The sequence below is a fragment of the Oncorhynchus gorbuscha genome, linkage group LG01, assembly GCF_021184085.1.
Source record: "Oncorhynchus gorbuscha isolate QuinsamMale2020 ecotype Even-year linkage group LG01, OgorEven_v1.0, whole genome shotgun sequence".
NCBI classification, from domain to species: Eukaryota; Metazoa; Chordata; class Actinopteri; order Salmoniformes; family Salmonidae; genus Oncorhynchus; species Oncorhynchus gorbuscha.
This window is the reverse complement of record NC_060173.1, coordinates 57,613,680-57,627,189: the sequence shown is the minus strand read 5'-3', so window position 1 is coordinate 57,627,189 and position 13,510 is coordinate 57,613,680. Positions and strand designations below refer to the sequence as shown.

The 13,510-nt window shown below is 45.1% G+C and overlaps 1 pseudogene; it reads left to right on the top strand.

The window, feature by feature from the left end:
• LOC124040359 overlaps positions 1-13,510 on the top strand; it is a 38,211-nt pseudogene that overhangs the window by 8,115 nt on the left and 16,586 nt on the right.

Sequence of the window (13,510 nt, the reverse complement as noted above, 5' to 3'; positions counted from 1 at the left end):
TTAAGAATGTTAAAAATGTGTCGAGCCTAGTTAGGCTACCCATATTACCGGTGCTTAATTCTATGGGCAAACATCCCCCCCCCTAAATCCTTATGATAAATGCTGCTCCTTAACCAGCCATAGTCTAGCCAACTGGCTAATCATTTGAATACGGTGTAGCAACAACAGATGTATGTCAGCTAGCTTTCAGCATGTTATTCCTCCTCCACACTTGGAAATCCATGTTAGCTAGCTAGCAGCATGTTATTCCTCCTCCACACTTGGAAATCCATGTTAGCTAGCTAGCAGCATGTTATTCCTCCTCCACACTTGGAAATCCATGTTAGCTAGCTAGCAGCGTGTTATTCCTCCTCCACATTTACATTTACATTTAAGTCATTTAGCAGACGCTCTTATCCAGAGCGTGGAAATCCATGTTAGCTAGCTAGCAGCATGTTATTCCTCCACACATAGAAATCCATGTTAGCTAGCTAGCAGCGTGTTATTCCTCCACACATAGAAATCCATGTTAGCTAGCTAGCAGCGTGTTATTCCTCCTCCACACATAGAAATCCATGTTAGCTAGCTAGCAGCGTGTTATTCCTCCTCCACACGTAGAAATCCATGTTAGCTAGCTAGCAGCGTGTTATTCCTCCTCCACACGTAGAAATCCATGTTAGCTAGCTAGCAGCGTGTTATTCCTCCTCCACACGTGGAAATCCATGTTAGCTAGCTAGCAGCGTGTTATTCCTCCTCCACACGTGGAAATCCATGTTAGCTAGCTAGCAGTGTGTTATTCCTCCACACGTGGAAATCCATGTTAGCTAGCTAGCAGCGTGTTATTCCTCCACACATAGAAATCCATGTTAGCTAGCTAGCAGCGTGTTATTCCTCCACCACATGTGGAAATCCATGTTAGCTAGCTAGCAGCGTGTTATTCCTCCACCACACGTGGAAATCCATGTTAGCTAGCTAGCAGCGTGTTATTCCTCCACCACACGTGGAAATCCATGTTAGCTAGTAGCAGCGTGTTATTCCTCCACCACACGTGGAAATCCATGTTAGCTAGCTAGCAGCGTGTTATTCCTCCTCCACACATGGAAATCCATGTTAGCTAGCTAGCAGCGTGTTATTCCATGGATTTGCACAATGGGTCCAGTGGCAATCATGCAGATCTGAATGGACACGGCACCAAGTGTGACCGGTGTATATTGCATTTGGGTCTGTTTTATTTTCTGATAATTACAGGAAAAACTTCCATAAACAAATGCTGTAATGCCCTTATATGCCAACACCTCTCTTCCACATGGGTACAGTAGTCTGGGCCCAATATAACAATCTCATTTCACATAACATTACAGTATAACGCAAACTCAATGTACAGTATGAAATGTGAATGTACAGTATAGGCCTATGCTGACCTCTGCAAATTCACACGGAACGGGGACATGAATAGCCAAGCAAGCCCATGTAACCTACAGTAGCTAGCTAACATGTACAGTAGGAACAGACACTTTACAAGATAAAGTGAATAAATAACAAATGCATACATAACACAATGGTGGGAGACCATTTTATAATGCCCTGTCAGTGACCATATAAATTAATTTTGTAAGTGTCTTAACATAGGATTGATTATGACTTATGGGACAATTTGACAGTAACCTACTCTTCCACATGGGTACAGTAGACAGGGATGAGGTAATGGGGGCAGGTGACGTTTTATATGGGGGAATGCAGAAGGAAGTGTGCAACATTAAAAGGGCACGTACAACAACAAAAGGAATGTACACCGATATCAGGCATGGAACTATTCAGATTGTGTAATTATGCAACATGAATTTCAGTACTTGACCACACCTAAAAGTGATCTGGCAAACATTTGCATGAATACTAGTTCCATCATTGAAAGATGAGGCTAAACCAACAGTCGAACTTTAACTGCCATAACGCGTCTTGCCTTTGTTGACTTTGTGTTTCTAGGAGGCGATTGAGAGGACGGAGAAGAGCACAGAAAGTTCCCACTTCTGTGCACAGGCCAACCCAGCCCAGATTGTGGTGCTAGACAGAGACACCATGAAGAAAGGTACATACACACACAGCGCTGGATAGAGACAAAATGAAGAAAAGTACATGCAAATAGACTTAGCTGGCTTTTAAAAAAATCACTTTCACACGTATTATACATATACTGAATACACTCTCTTTCTCAGCCATCCCCAACTTGCGCCTGGAGGCGTTGCACGTGGCGGGTGTGGATGATATGAGCACCCAGGATGTGTTTGGCTACTTTAAGGAGTACCCTCCAGCACACATCGAGTGGATCGACGACACCTCCTGTGAGTAACACACAGCGGCAACTGACAACAAATGGGCTGTTTTAACATGTCATTAAATATGGTTTCCTAGGTAACGTGGTGTGGCTGGATGATGTCACTTCCACCCAGGCTCTGATCAACATCAGCCACGTGCCTGACCCAGAGGTGGTTACCAAAGAGACAGACGACACCAAAGAACTTGGTGATCCCACCCAGGAGAGCAAGGGTACTGTTCGGAGCGTGTGTGCGCTTGTTCATGTACTGTCCAGTGTGTGTGTCCTTGTTCCAATGTTCAGTGTCTATGTTTTATGATCAGATATAGTGGGTAATTCTGTGTTAATGGTCAGAACTGCGATGTTGTGCTTGTGTGGTCAGTCATGTGAAGCATGTACTTGATGTGTTTTGTCACTGAAATTTGCCTGCCATTCTCTCAGCTCGAGGGCAATCCGATGATGATGATGATGATGATGATGAGAGGTGGAGGAGGAGCAAAAAGAGCCGGTGAAAGAGAACCGTGAGGAGAGTGAGGGAAAAGCCAGCGAGGGAGAGACTGAGGAGAAAACAGAGCCTGAGACTACCCAGGTAAAACTATATGCCTGACCGTTCTCTGTGGAAAACATTGCATGTTAGTAACCTGTGTGTGTGGAAAAGCTGCATGTTGTTTACCTGTGTGTTTCAGGTGGACCAGCTGTCCCAGGCAGAGATTGAGTCACTGCTCCGGAATGACCTACGTCCAGCCACCAAACCCTTCAAGGGCAACAGACTCTTCCTGAGGTTGGCCACTCACGGTGAGGATGCTTGCATGCATGCATACATGCATAACATACATACATACATACATGCATGCATACATGCGTACATACATGCATACATACATACAGTACCAGTCAAATGTTTGGACACTCTTTTCTTCTATTCTTCAAAGTAGCCATCCTTTGCCTCGATGACAGCTTTATACAATCTTGGCATTCTCTCAACCAGCTTCTTGAGGTCACCTGGAATGCATTTCAATTAACAGTTGTGCCTTGTTTAAAGTTAATTTGTGTCATTTCTTTATTTTAATGAGTTTGAGCCAATCAGTTGTGTTGTGACAAGGTAGGGGTGATATATTGAAGATAGCCCTATTTGGTAAAATACCAGGTCCATATTATGGCAAGAACAGCTCAAATAGGCAAAGATAAATAAGTCTAAGACATGAAGGTCAGTCAATCCGGAAGGTTTCTTAAAGTACAGTCACAAAATCCATCAAGCACCATGACGAAACTGCCACAGGAAAGGAAGAGAAAGAGTTACCTCTGCTACAGAGGAGTAGGATGGTCAAATAAAAATCCTTGAATGAGTAGGTGTGTCCAAACTTTTGACTGGTACTGTACAGACACACTCACAAGACGTATACACACTACAAACAAAGGCTTCGGACACCAAGCTAGCAACATTTATAAGTCACAAGTATTAGTTTCTTCTTGAGAATTTGAAGATTTATTTGACATCTGAAGGAGTGGCAAGATTAGGATTCTGGTACAATGTTTCTCTCACTGTGTGTTCAGATGATAAGAAGGAGCTGGGTGCTGCGAGGAAGAGCAGATATTACATGAAGTACGGCAACCCCAACTACGGAGGCATGAGGGGCATCCTCAGCAACTCCTGGTAACCACACACACACCTACTTCCTTGCTTCAATATTCATTCATACATGCTGGATAGGCACACCAGATGACCCTGTGGTGCGTCTCCATGGCGATAGTGGTGTGCTAAGCCATCATGGCAGCCGCCACCAGACAGTCAGACCCTCATCACCACCATGGCTGACTGGGACTGATATGCTGCTACATGTTGTACATGGTCCTCCTTTGTCTTTTTGCTCACTATTTCCTGACATGAGTCTGCACTTTCCCTCTATCAGAAAAATACAAGGTTCAACATTACTAACATTCAGGGATGCAAACTAGTCACCTTTCGGCTGAATTTCGCCATTTTGAATCCAAAATAGGTGACCTACGTGAATCGTGTAGATCCGATGGGGGGGGGGGGGATCACTCCTGGCTGTAAGCCAACGAGTGACGCGCGTTTGTAAGCGAACGAGTGACGCGCGTTTGTAAGCTAACGAGTGACGCGCGTTTGTAAGCGAACGAGTGACGCGCGTTTGTAAGCGAACGAGTGACGCTGGCTCTATCCAAGGCTCAGCCAATCATTCACATAACAGAAGGAAGCACGTGACTGAAGAGAAGAGACGACCAGTTTGCTAGTTACAGAATCAGTGCGCGACTGAAGAGAACCAGTTTGCTAGTTACAGAATCAGTGCGCGACTGAAGAGAGAAGAGACAACCAGTCGCCAGGTGTACAGTGTTTGCTCTGACACATTGGTCCAGCTTGGCTGGGTTGTGTTTCGGAGGGCGCACGGCTCTCGACCTTTGCCTCTCCCAAGTTCGTACTGGAGTTGAAGTGATGAGACGACTAACTACCAATTGGATACCACAAAATTGGGGAGAAAACGTTGTTAAAAAATCTAATTAAACCTAACCAATTCGCTATAGTATTAACTGGTATACGACTCCTTGCCGTTCCTCAAGTTATAATGCGTTAGTTGCGTACTGGACCCTGGCAATCTGTGTGAAATGTTGACTAGCTAACAAACAGTTTTCCCTCTACAGTATGTGGTTAATTTTCAGAATGAGAGAATTAGGTGAAAAATGAGGTGTTGCTTGTTAAACAAGTGGATTCAGGGATCAAGTGTAGCTGGAGCTGGGCCTGGCTTAAGCTGGATGCCACTATAGAGGTGAAAGAAAACACTTTCCTTCTTTCAATACAGTGGATAAAAAGGGTATGCCAGGTGTACTCTGCCTGAAAGAGATCTATTATGCCACGAAAAGGGTCTCATGCTCTGCTGGCACATTGGAGAACAGATGTCCACAGGCAAAGTGTTCAATGTAATACCGTGCATTGTAGCCCAAAGATATTGCTTTTGTTGTGTTTAACTTGACAGTAAAACTTTTGTATGAGTGAGGGGGGATTATTAAATATTTTACTCTGTGAATGTTATTTTTGCACACATGTAGCCTTGTGCACTTGATCAATGTCTACTATAGTGGTCACTATAATAGAGCAGCAAGAGAATGCCTTTTTGTTTCATTCCATTTCTACTTTAAGATGTTTTTTCCCAAGACTTGAGTGTAATTTGCAGTAAAATCTAGGCAACAAATCCCATTGGATTGCTTTCTTTACATTGTTGTAGCTGTGAGTTAGGTTCACATGAACCACTTTTTATTTTACACCCAGACTGATCATGGAGATCATGTTGTTTAATTAGTTAACATCCCTGCTCGGGGGAAATGCAGGTTTTCAGTGAAGAAGAAAGAGGTGTCATTTTTTTGGGACCTCACAGGTTTGCATCCCTGAACATTTGTTAGTCATCCGTGTCTTGAACACAACAGAAATCATTCTCTTTCCCTTTTATTCTCCCATCACTCACTTTCTCTACTTATCTATTCTGTCTTTTTCCAGTTTATTTCCACTTCTATCACAATGCTGGACATGCTGCTTAGTCTAGAATCCCCAAATGTATAACTGGACTTGGTAGCCAGTTCCAGTGCTTTAATTAATTATTCCCTCTAATCAGAGACTGATTTAAACCTGGGACACCAGGTACAACAGAAAACCAGCAGTACTCTGGATCCTGTAGGGAAAGTTTTGAATATCCCTGGACTAGAAGGTTAAGGGGATGTGGTTAGGTTAGAAGTTGAAGATGTAGGTTGGGTACTAGGTGAGGTATAGACTGTACTGTGTGAAGTATAGAAGGTATAGGATGGGTACTAGGTGAGGCATAGACTGTGCTGTGTAAGGTATAGAAGGTATAGGGTGGGTACTAATAAGTATAGACTGTACTGTGTGAAGTATAGAAGGTATGGGTACTAGGTGAGGTATAGATTGTGCTGTGTGAAGTATAGAAGGTATAGGATGGGTACTAGGTGAGTCATAGACTGTGCTGTCTAAGGTATAGAAGGTATAGGGTGGGTACTAGGTGAGGTATAGACTGTACTGTGTGAAGTATAGAAGGTATAGGGTTGGTACTAGGTGAGGTATAGACTGCTTTGAAGTATAGGGTGGGTACTAGGTGAGGTATAGACTGTGCTGTGTGAAGTATAGAATGTATAGGATGGGTATTAGGTGAGGTATAGACTACTGTGTGAAGTATAGAAGGTATAGGGTGTGTACTAGGTGAGGTATAGACTACTGTGTGAAGTATAGAAGGTATAGGGTGTGTACTAGGTGAGGTATAGACTGCTGTGTGAAGTATAGAAGGTATAGGGTGGGTAGTAGGTAAGGTATAGACTGCTGTGTGAAGTATATGAGTGGGTATGTCTGTCACCTTCTGCAGGAAGAGACGGTATCACACACGCAGAATTGTGAGCAAGAGCAAGAAACCCCTCATAGGGGACAGCATGGGGGACACACCACCCTACAAACACAGCCACTCTGGTAAATACACATCAACACACTGCTCTACGCACGCACGTACGCACGCACGCACGTACGCACACACGCACACACACACACTGCCCTACACACACACACACTGCCCTACACACACACACACTGCCCTACACACACACACACTGCCCTACACACACACACACTGCCCTACACACACACACACACACTGCCCTACACACACACACACACACTGCCCTACACACACACACACACACACACACACACACACACACACACACACACACACACACACACACACACACACACACACACACACACACACACACACACACACACACACACACACACACACACACACACACACACACACACACACACACACACACACACACACTGTGACGGCCCTGAATTTTTCTGAACCGTCTCAGTGCAGCTCCTTCCAATAGGGCGCTTTCCCTTTAATTCCCAATTAAATAGCCAGTATCAGCTGCGCAAAAGTGGGGTTGTGATGGAGACGTGACTGAGGATGTGTTCAACCCTCAGTTCCCGAAGCTTCTCTATTCCGTTGTTTTGTTGCCGTTAAACGTGTGTTTTGTTGCCTAATAGAGTTTACCCAGGATCGGATCCACTCTTTGCGTCCCTGGACTACACCTCTCCGTTCTTCGTGGCCTTTCTCCGCTGGAGATCTATTGGCGGATTGGATTGTCTGACTGACCGACTGACTACCACCTTTTTGTATACGGTATTTCATTTGTTTGGATGTGATGTATACTGTGATTTGTGTAGTTAGTGGTAGTTGAGGACTTAATTAAGAGTTGATCCGCTTTAAGGTTCTGTGGTAAAGTAATTGTTATATTGATTGTATGTTTAATACTGGGTTTACGCTACACGGAACGAACGGACAAACATCGCGTGACAAAAGTCACTTGAGTTCACTGAACTCCTTTACCGGGCAGGACTCTTTTTAGGCCCGAGGTACAGGACATTTCTGGAGGAACCAGAACTCATTGTGATATTATTATATATGTGTGTAATCATTGTTGTTGCTAATACAACCCACGCAACAGAATATAATTGTTTTTGAAGTTCTTTTCAATGTTTTAAGGGTTTATGAAAAGTTTATTTCCATCCTGACTTTTACATACGTCCTTTGTATTGGTGTAGACTTGACGGACCAGATGGGACTCATTCCCACCCAAACTAAAAGGAGAAACTAATGTTTTCTCTGGTAGGCACAACCTACCTGGCACCCCTATAAATAATAACCTCAAGTCAAAACCGTTACATAAAAAATGGCACCCCAGATGGGACAGCTCAACATTGAGAACTAACCAAAGCAAATATTTTGTGTGGAATTAAAACAATGGATTCACCCCAAGATAATGTGCTCATCCATGTCATACCTGTCAATGGGTATACACAGGGCCATTCTGACCATCAAGCTGACAACACAAATCATAATGTGAATGGAGATAATGGAGTTGATTTGGGCCAGAGCCCTGGGAATCTGAATGCTCTGTCTGAGCCACAGGCCACAGGAGGTCTAACCAGTTACTCACTTATTGACATGGATCTGTGTGGAAGTACTGAGCTAGCCCTCCCTCTGACACCCAACCTTCCTCCATTGTCTGGGTTATCTCCAGAGGTTGTAGTTTTACAACTTCAAGGTGACGTCCTTGATATTCGTCGGACTCAACAACATCTCCAAACTCTTATCCACCATAATTTCAAATGTCTAAGGGAAGAGCAACAACAGAGTGCCATGGAATTCAGAAACTCAATGAACACTCTAACCCACATGCTGATAGAGCTCAGTGAGAGTGGAAGACGGAAATTACTGGTGCCATGGACAGGCAGTTTGACTACCAACGAAACCAACTCACTGCCACTCTCCAATGGCGCCTGCAACATCACCACACTGAGGTCCTCAAGGATGTTAATTCTGTTTTTTCTCCCATGGTTAACACTGTAGGCCACTTGCAGAGAGAACTCTCTAATTGTGTTAAAATGTTGGATGACTTGTCTGTGGACATGGCCTCCATTAGGCACAACTCCTTACACAGAGTTTCTCTGGTGTCCACTTCTGTTCAGACCACTGAGGGCCAAGCTGGCACCTCTGAACAGCCAAGACAAGGCCATGCTACAGTCACCACTGTCGATGGACTGGTTCGCTTGGGACAGCAGTTTGAGAAGGACAGAGAATGCCAACAGCAATATGTCCAGAGAAAGAAACAGACACCCAAGACAGACTATCAACAACAGTCAGTCTCCAGCCAAGACCTCTCTCATGTTCTGTTGGAGATGTAGCCAAAAGGGACATTCTTCAGCTACATGTCCAAGACCGTATCAAGTAAACCCTTCCAGAAACCACAAATCACAACAGGCCAACACACCTAACTCTCTTCGCAGCAATGACCATCCTTCTCTGGGTGCTTTAACCAGAGCTGAAACCCCAAGAGTCACTGCCTACGCCCCCCCATCGACATCCCCTTCCTTTCAGTTAATACCGCACCAATCAGAAGCTAAAAAGTTACATGATTGGGGTTCAAATGTCGCACTCTTCTCTGCCGTTGCTCCGGTACCACTAACCCTTGATAATCCTTCTGACGATCTCCTTTTACAGGCTGTGAGAAGAGCTCAGCTGGAACAGCCAGAGGAGTTACGGCTGTTGGAACAGCTGCAGAATAATGCTGATGTATGTACTTCAAAGCTAGGACGCACCGGGCTCCTGAAGCACAAAATATTCCTTACACAGGAAATGCCGATCAAGCAAAAGCCATATCGTTTGTCCCCAGCGAAGCTAATCATCCAAAAGGGACTCATAAATGATATGTTAACCCAAGATATAATAGAACGTTCCTCCTCTCCCTGGGCTGCTCCTGTTGTCCTCATCCCAAAAAGACTGGTGGTCTTAGATTTTGTGTGGACTATAGGAAGACCAACAATGTTTCCCAGACTGATGCCTATCCTCTTCCCACCATCCATGAGATCCTGGAGTCATTGTCTGGCGCTGTTGTGTTCACTACCCTTGACCTCAATAGTGGTTATTGGCAGGTTGAGATGGACCAGGAAAGCAAGGACAAGACTGCGTTTGTCTGTGCCGAGGGCTTGTTTTCCTTTAAGGTGATGCCCTTTGGATTAAAGAATGCCCCTGCCACTTTCCAAAGACTCATGGAGATTGCGTTAGGTGAGCTCAAAGGGAAGATCTGTTTCGTCTACCTGGACGATATAATTATCTACTCTCAGAATAGAGAAAGACACTTTCAAGATCTTCAAGCAGTGTTGGACAAGCTAAGAGAAGCTGGTCTGACCTTAAATATGAAGAAGAGCAACTTCTGCCAAACCTCCCTGAAGTTCCTTGGCCATATTGTGTCTTTCGACGGCATTCATGTGGATCCTGAAAAGACAAAGGCTGTACAAGACTTCCCTGTGCCAACCACACTCAAGGCCCTTCAACGGTTCCTTGGTATGGCTGGATGGTACCATCGGTTTGTGTCGAACTTCTCCCAGATGGCAGAACCCCTCAACGCGATGAAGCGAAAAGGAGCGAAATTCCAATGGACGGCAGAGTGCCAGACTTCCTTTGAAACCCTGAAACGACATCTCGTCACACCTCCCATTTTAGGTCATCCCAACTTTGATTGCCCTTTTGTTGTTTACACTGATGCAAGTGATGTTGGACTTGGTGCTGTCCTAGTCCAACAGACTGGACTTGGCACTGAAGAAGTGCTAGCGTTCGCCAGTCGGACATTGAATGGAGCAGAACGGAACTACTCCACAACCGAGCAAGAGTGCCTTGCAGTTGTCTGGGCTTTGGAAAAGTGGAGGTACTACTTGGAGGGTAGACACTTCACTGTGGTCACTGACCATTCCTCCCTTGTGTGGGTGTTCAAGACCAACAAACCAAGCACCAGACTCATAAGATGGGCTCTACGGTTGCAAGAGTTCACATTTGCAGTGGAATACAGGAAAGGAAAATACAACACTGTTCCAGATGCCTTGTCCAGAGCTCCTACTTGTGATAACGGTGGCCCTGATCTTACATGTGCTACTGTCCTGTCAAGCAGTCGAGACTCGCCCAAAACAGACTTTCCCATCTCTGATGAGGCAATATGGAAAGCTCAACAGGATGATCCAGAAGTGCAGGCTTTGTACCAGACTATCCTGGAAGATGGAGAAAAGATGGTCAATCCTACCACAAAGCTGACCATCATTGAAGATAAAGTCTACCGAGTCGTACAACTACCTCACAGAACACTCTACCAAATGTACATACCGGACACTCTACGCCTACAACTGCTTCAACATTTCCATGAAGACCCATTAGCTGGTCATTTGGGCAGGTTCAAAACCTACAAGCGGTTGCAAGCGTTACTCTACTGGCCACATCTGAGCATGGATGTGAAGTCACACATCCGAAATTGTCAGGTTTGTCAAATGTACAAACCAGAAGGTAGAAAGCCTGCTGGCAAGTTGCAGCAAACGGTGGTTACCCGACCTTGGGAAATGTTAGGAGTGGATTTGATGGGTCCATTTCCTAGAAGCTCCAATCAGAATGTGTACATACTTGTTTTTGTTGATTACTATTCAAAGTGGGTGGAACTCTTTTCCCTGCGTCAGGCCACAGCAAGGACCGTCTCTAACATCCTTACGAAAGAGATCCTGACTCGCTGGGGAGTGCCTGATTACATCCTGTCTGATCGAGGTTCCCAATTTGTCTCTGATCTCTTTGAGGAGACCTGCCAAAGATGGAACCTGAGGCAGAAGTTGACCACGGCCTATCACCCACAGACCAATCTCACTGAGAGAGTAAATCGAACCTTGAAGACAATGATTGCTTCCTATGTAGGGACCCAGCACAAACACTGGGACAAGCACCTTCATGAGTTTCGATTTGCCCTGAATTCTGCTGTGCAAGAGTCCACTGGAGTCACACCTGCAGAGCTGAACCTAAGTCGTCCTCTCAGAGGACCCTTGGATATGGTGCTACAGCCCCAGCAGCTTACTCCAGATGCTGCTTGCTATGACCAGGTAGGCAATCTCCATGACTTGAGAGCTCTTGTCTCAAAGAACATGATCCAGGCTCGACTCAAGCAGAAGAGAAATTATGATAAGAACAGACGAGACATGCAGTTCCAGCTTCGTGATCGGGTGTGGCTTCGCTCTCATCCTTACTCGAAAGCTGAACAATTCTTCTCGGCCAAGCTCGCTCCTAAATGGCAAGGACCATATAGGATTGTGGAGCAGATGGGCCCTTTGAACTACCGAGTGGTGAAAGAGGACACAGGTGAAGATATGCGCATCGTCCATGTCTCACGCCTTAAGGCCTGTTACCCCTCGGCTGAGGAATTGGAGGCGATTGAGCGCCGCAAGGTCCTGGATATCTTTGAAGAGGATAGTGAGGATACTTTTCTCGGATTCCCAGACCCAGAAGTCTCGCACCTTAAGGCCTGTGACTCCTCAGCTGAGGAGCGTGAGCTCCAAAAAGTAATGAATATTTTTGTAGAGGAAAGCGATGAGGAGACCTTTCTCGGTTTCCCCGACCAAGATGTGCCTTCCAGGGCAATGGTCGGCTTTTTCCAGGGAGGGGGTGTGTGACGGCCCTGAATTTTTCTGAACCGTCTCAGTGCAGCTCCTTCCAATAGGGCGCTTTCCCTTTAATTCCCAATTAAATAGCCAGTATCAGCTGCGCAAAAGTGGGGTTGTGATGGAGACGTGACTGAGGATGTGTTCAACCCTCAGTTCCCGAAGCTTCTCTATTCCGTTGTTTTGTTGCCGTTAAACGTGTGTTTTGTTGCCTAATAGAGTTTACCCAGGATCGGATCCACTCTTTGCGTCCCTGGACTACACCTCTCCGTTCTTCGTGGCCTTTCTCCGCTGGAGATCTATTGGCGGATTGGATTGTCTGACTGACCGACTGACTACCACCTTTTTGTATACGGTATTTCATTTGTTTGGATGTGATGTATACTGTGATTTGTGTAGTTAGTGGTAGTTGAGGACTTAATTAAGAGTTGATCCGCTTTAAGGTTCTGTGGTAAAGTAATTGTTATATTGATTGTATATTTAATACTGGGTTTACGCTACACGGAACGAACGGACAAACATCGCGTGACAAAAGTCACTTGAGTTCACTGAACTCCTTTACCGGGCAGGACTCTTTTTAGGCCCGAGGTACAGGACATTTCTGGAGGAACCAGAACTCATTGTGATATTATTATATATGTGTGTAATCATTGTTGTTGCTAATACAACCCACGCAACAGAATATAATTGTTTTTGAAGTTCTTTTCAATGTTTTAAGGGTTTACACACACACACACACACACACACACACACACACACACACACACACTGCACACACACACACACACACCCTATACACACACACACTGCCCTATATACACACACACACACACTGAAAAGTTTATTTCCATCCTGACTTTTACATACGTCCTTTGTATTGGTGTAGACTTGACGGACCAGATGGGACTCATTCCCACCCAAACTAAAAGGAGAAACTAATGTTTTCTCTGGTAGGCACAACCTACCTGGCACCCCTATAAATAATAACCTCAAGTCAAAACCGTTACAACACACACACACACACACACACACACACACACACACACACACACACACACACACACACACACACACACACACACACACACACACACACACACACACACACACACACACACACACACACACACACACACACACACACACACACACACACACACACACACACACACACT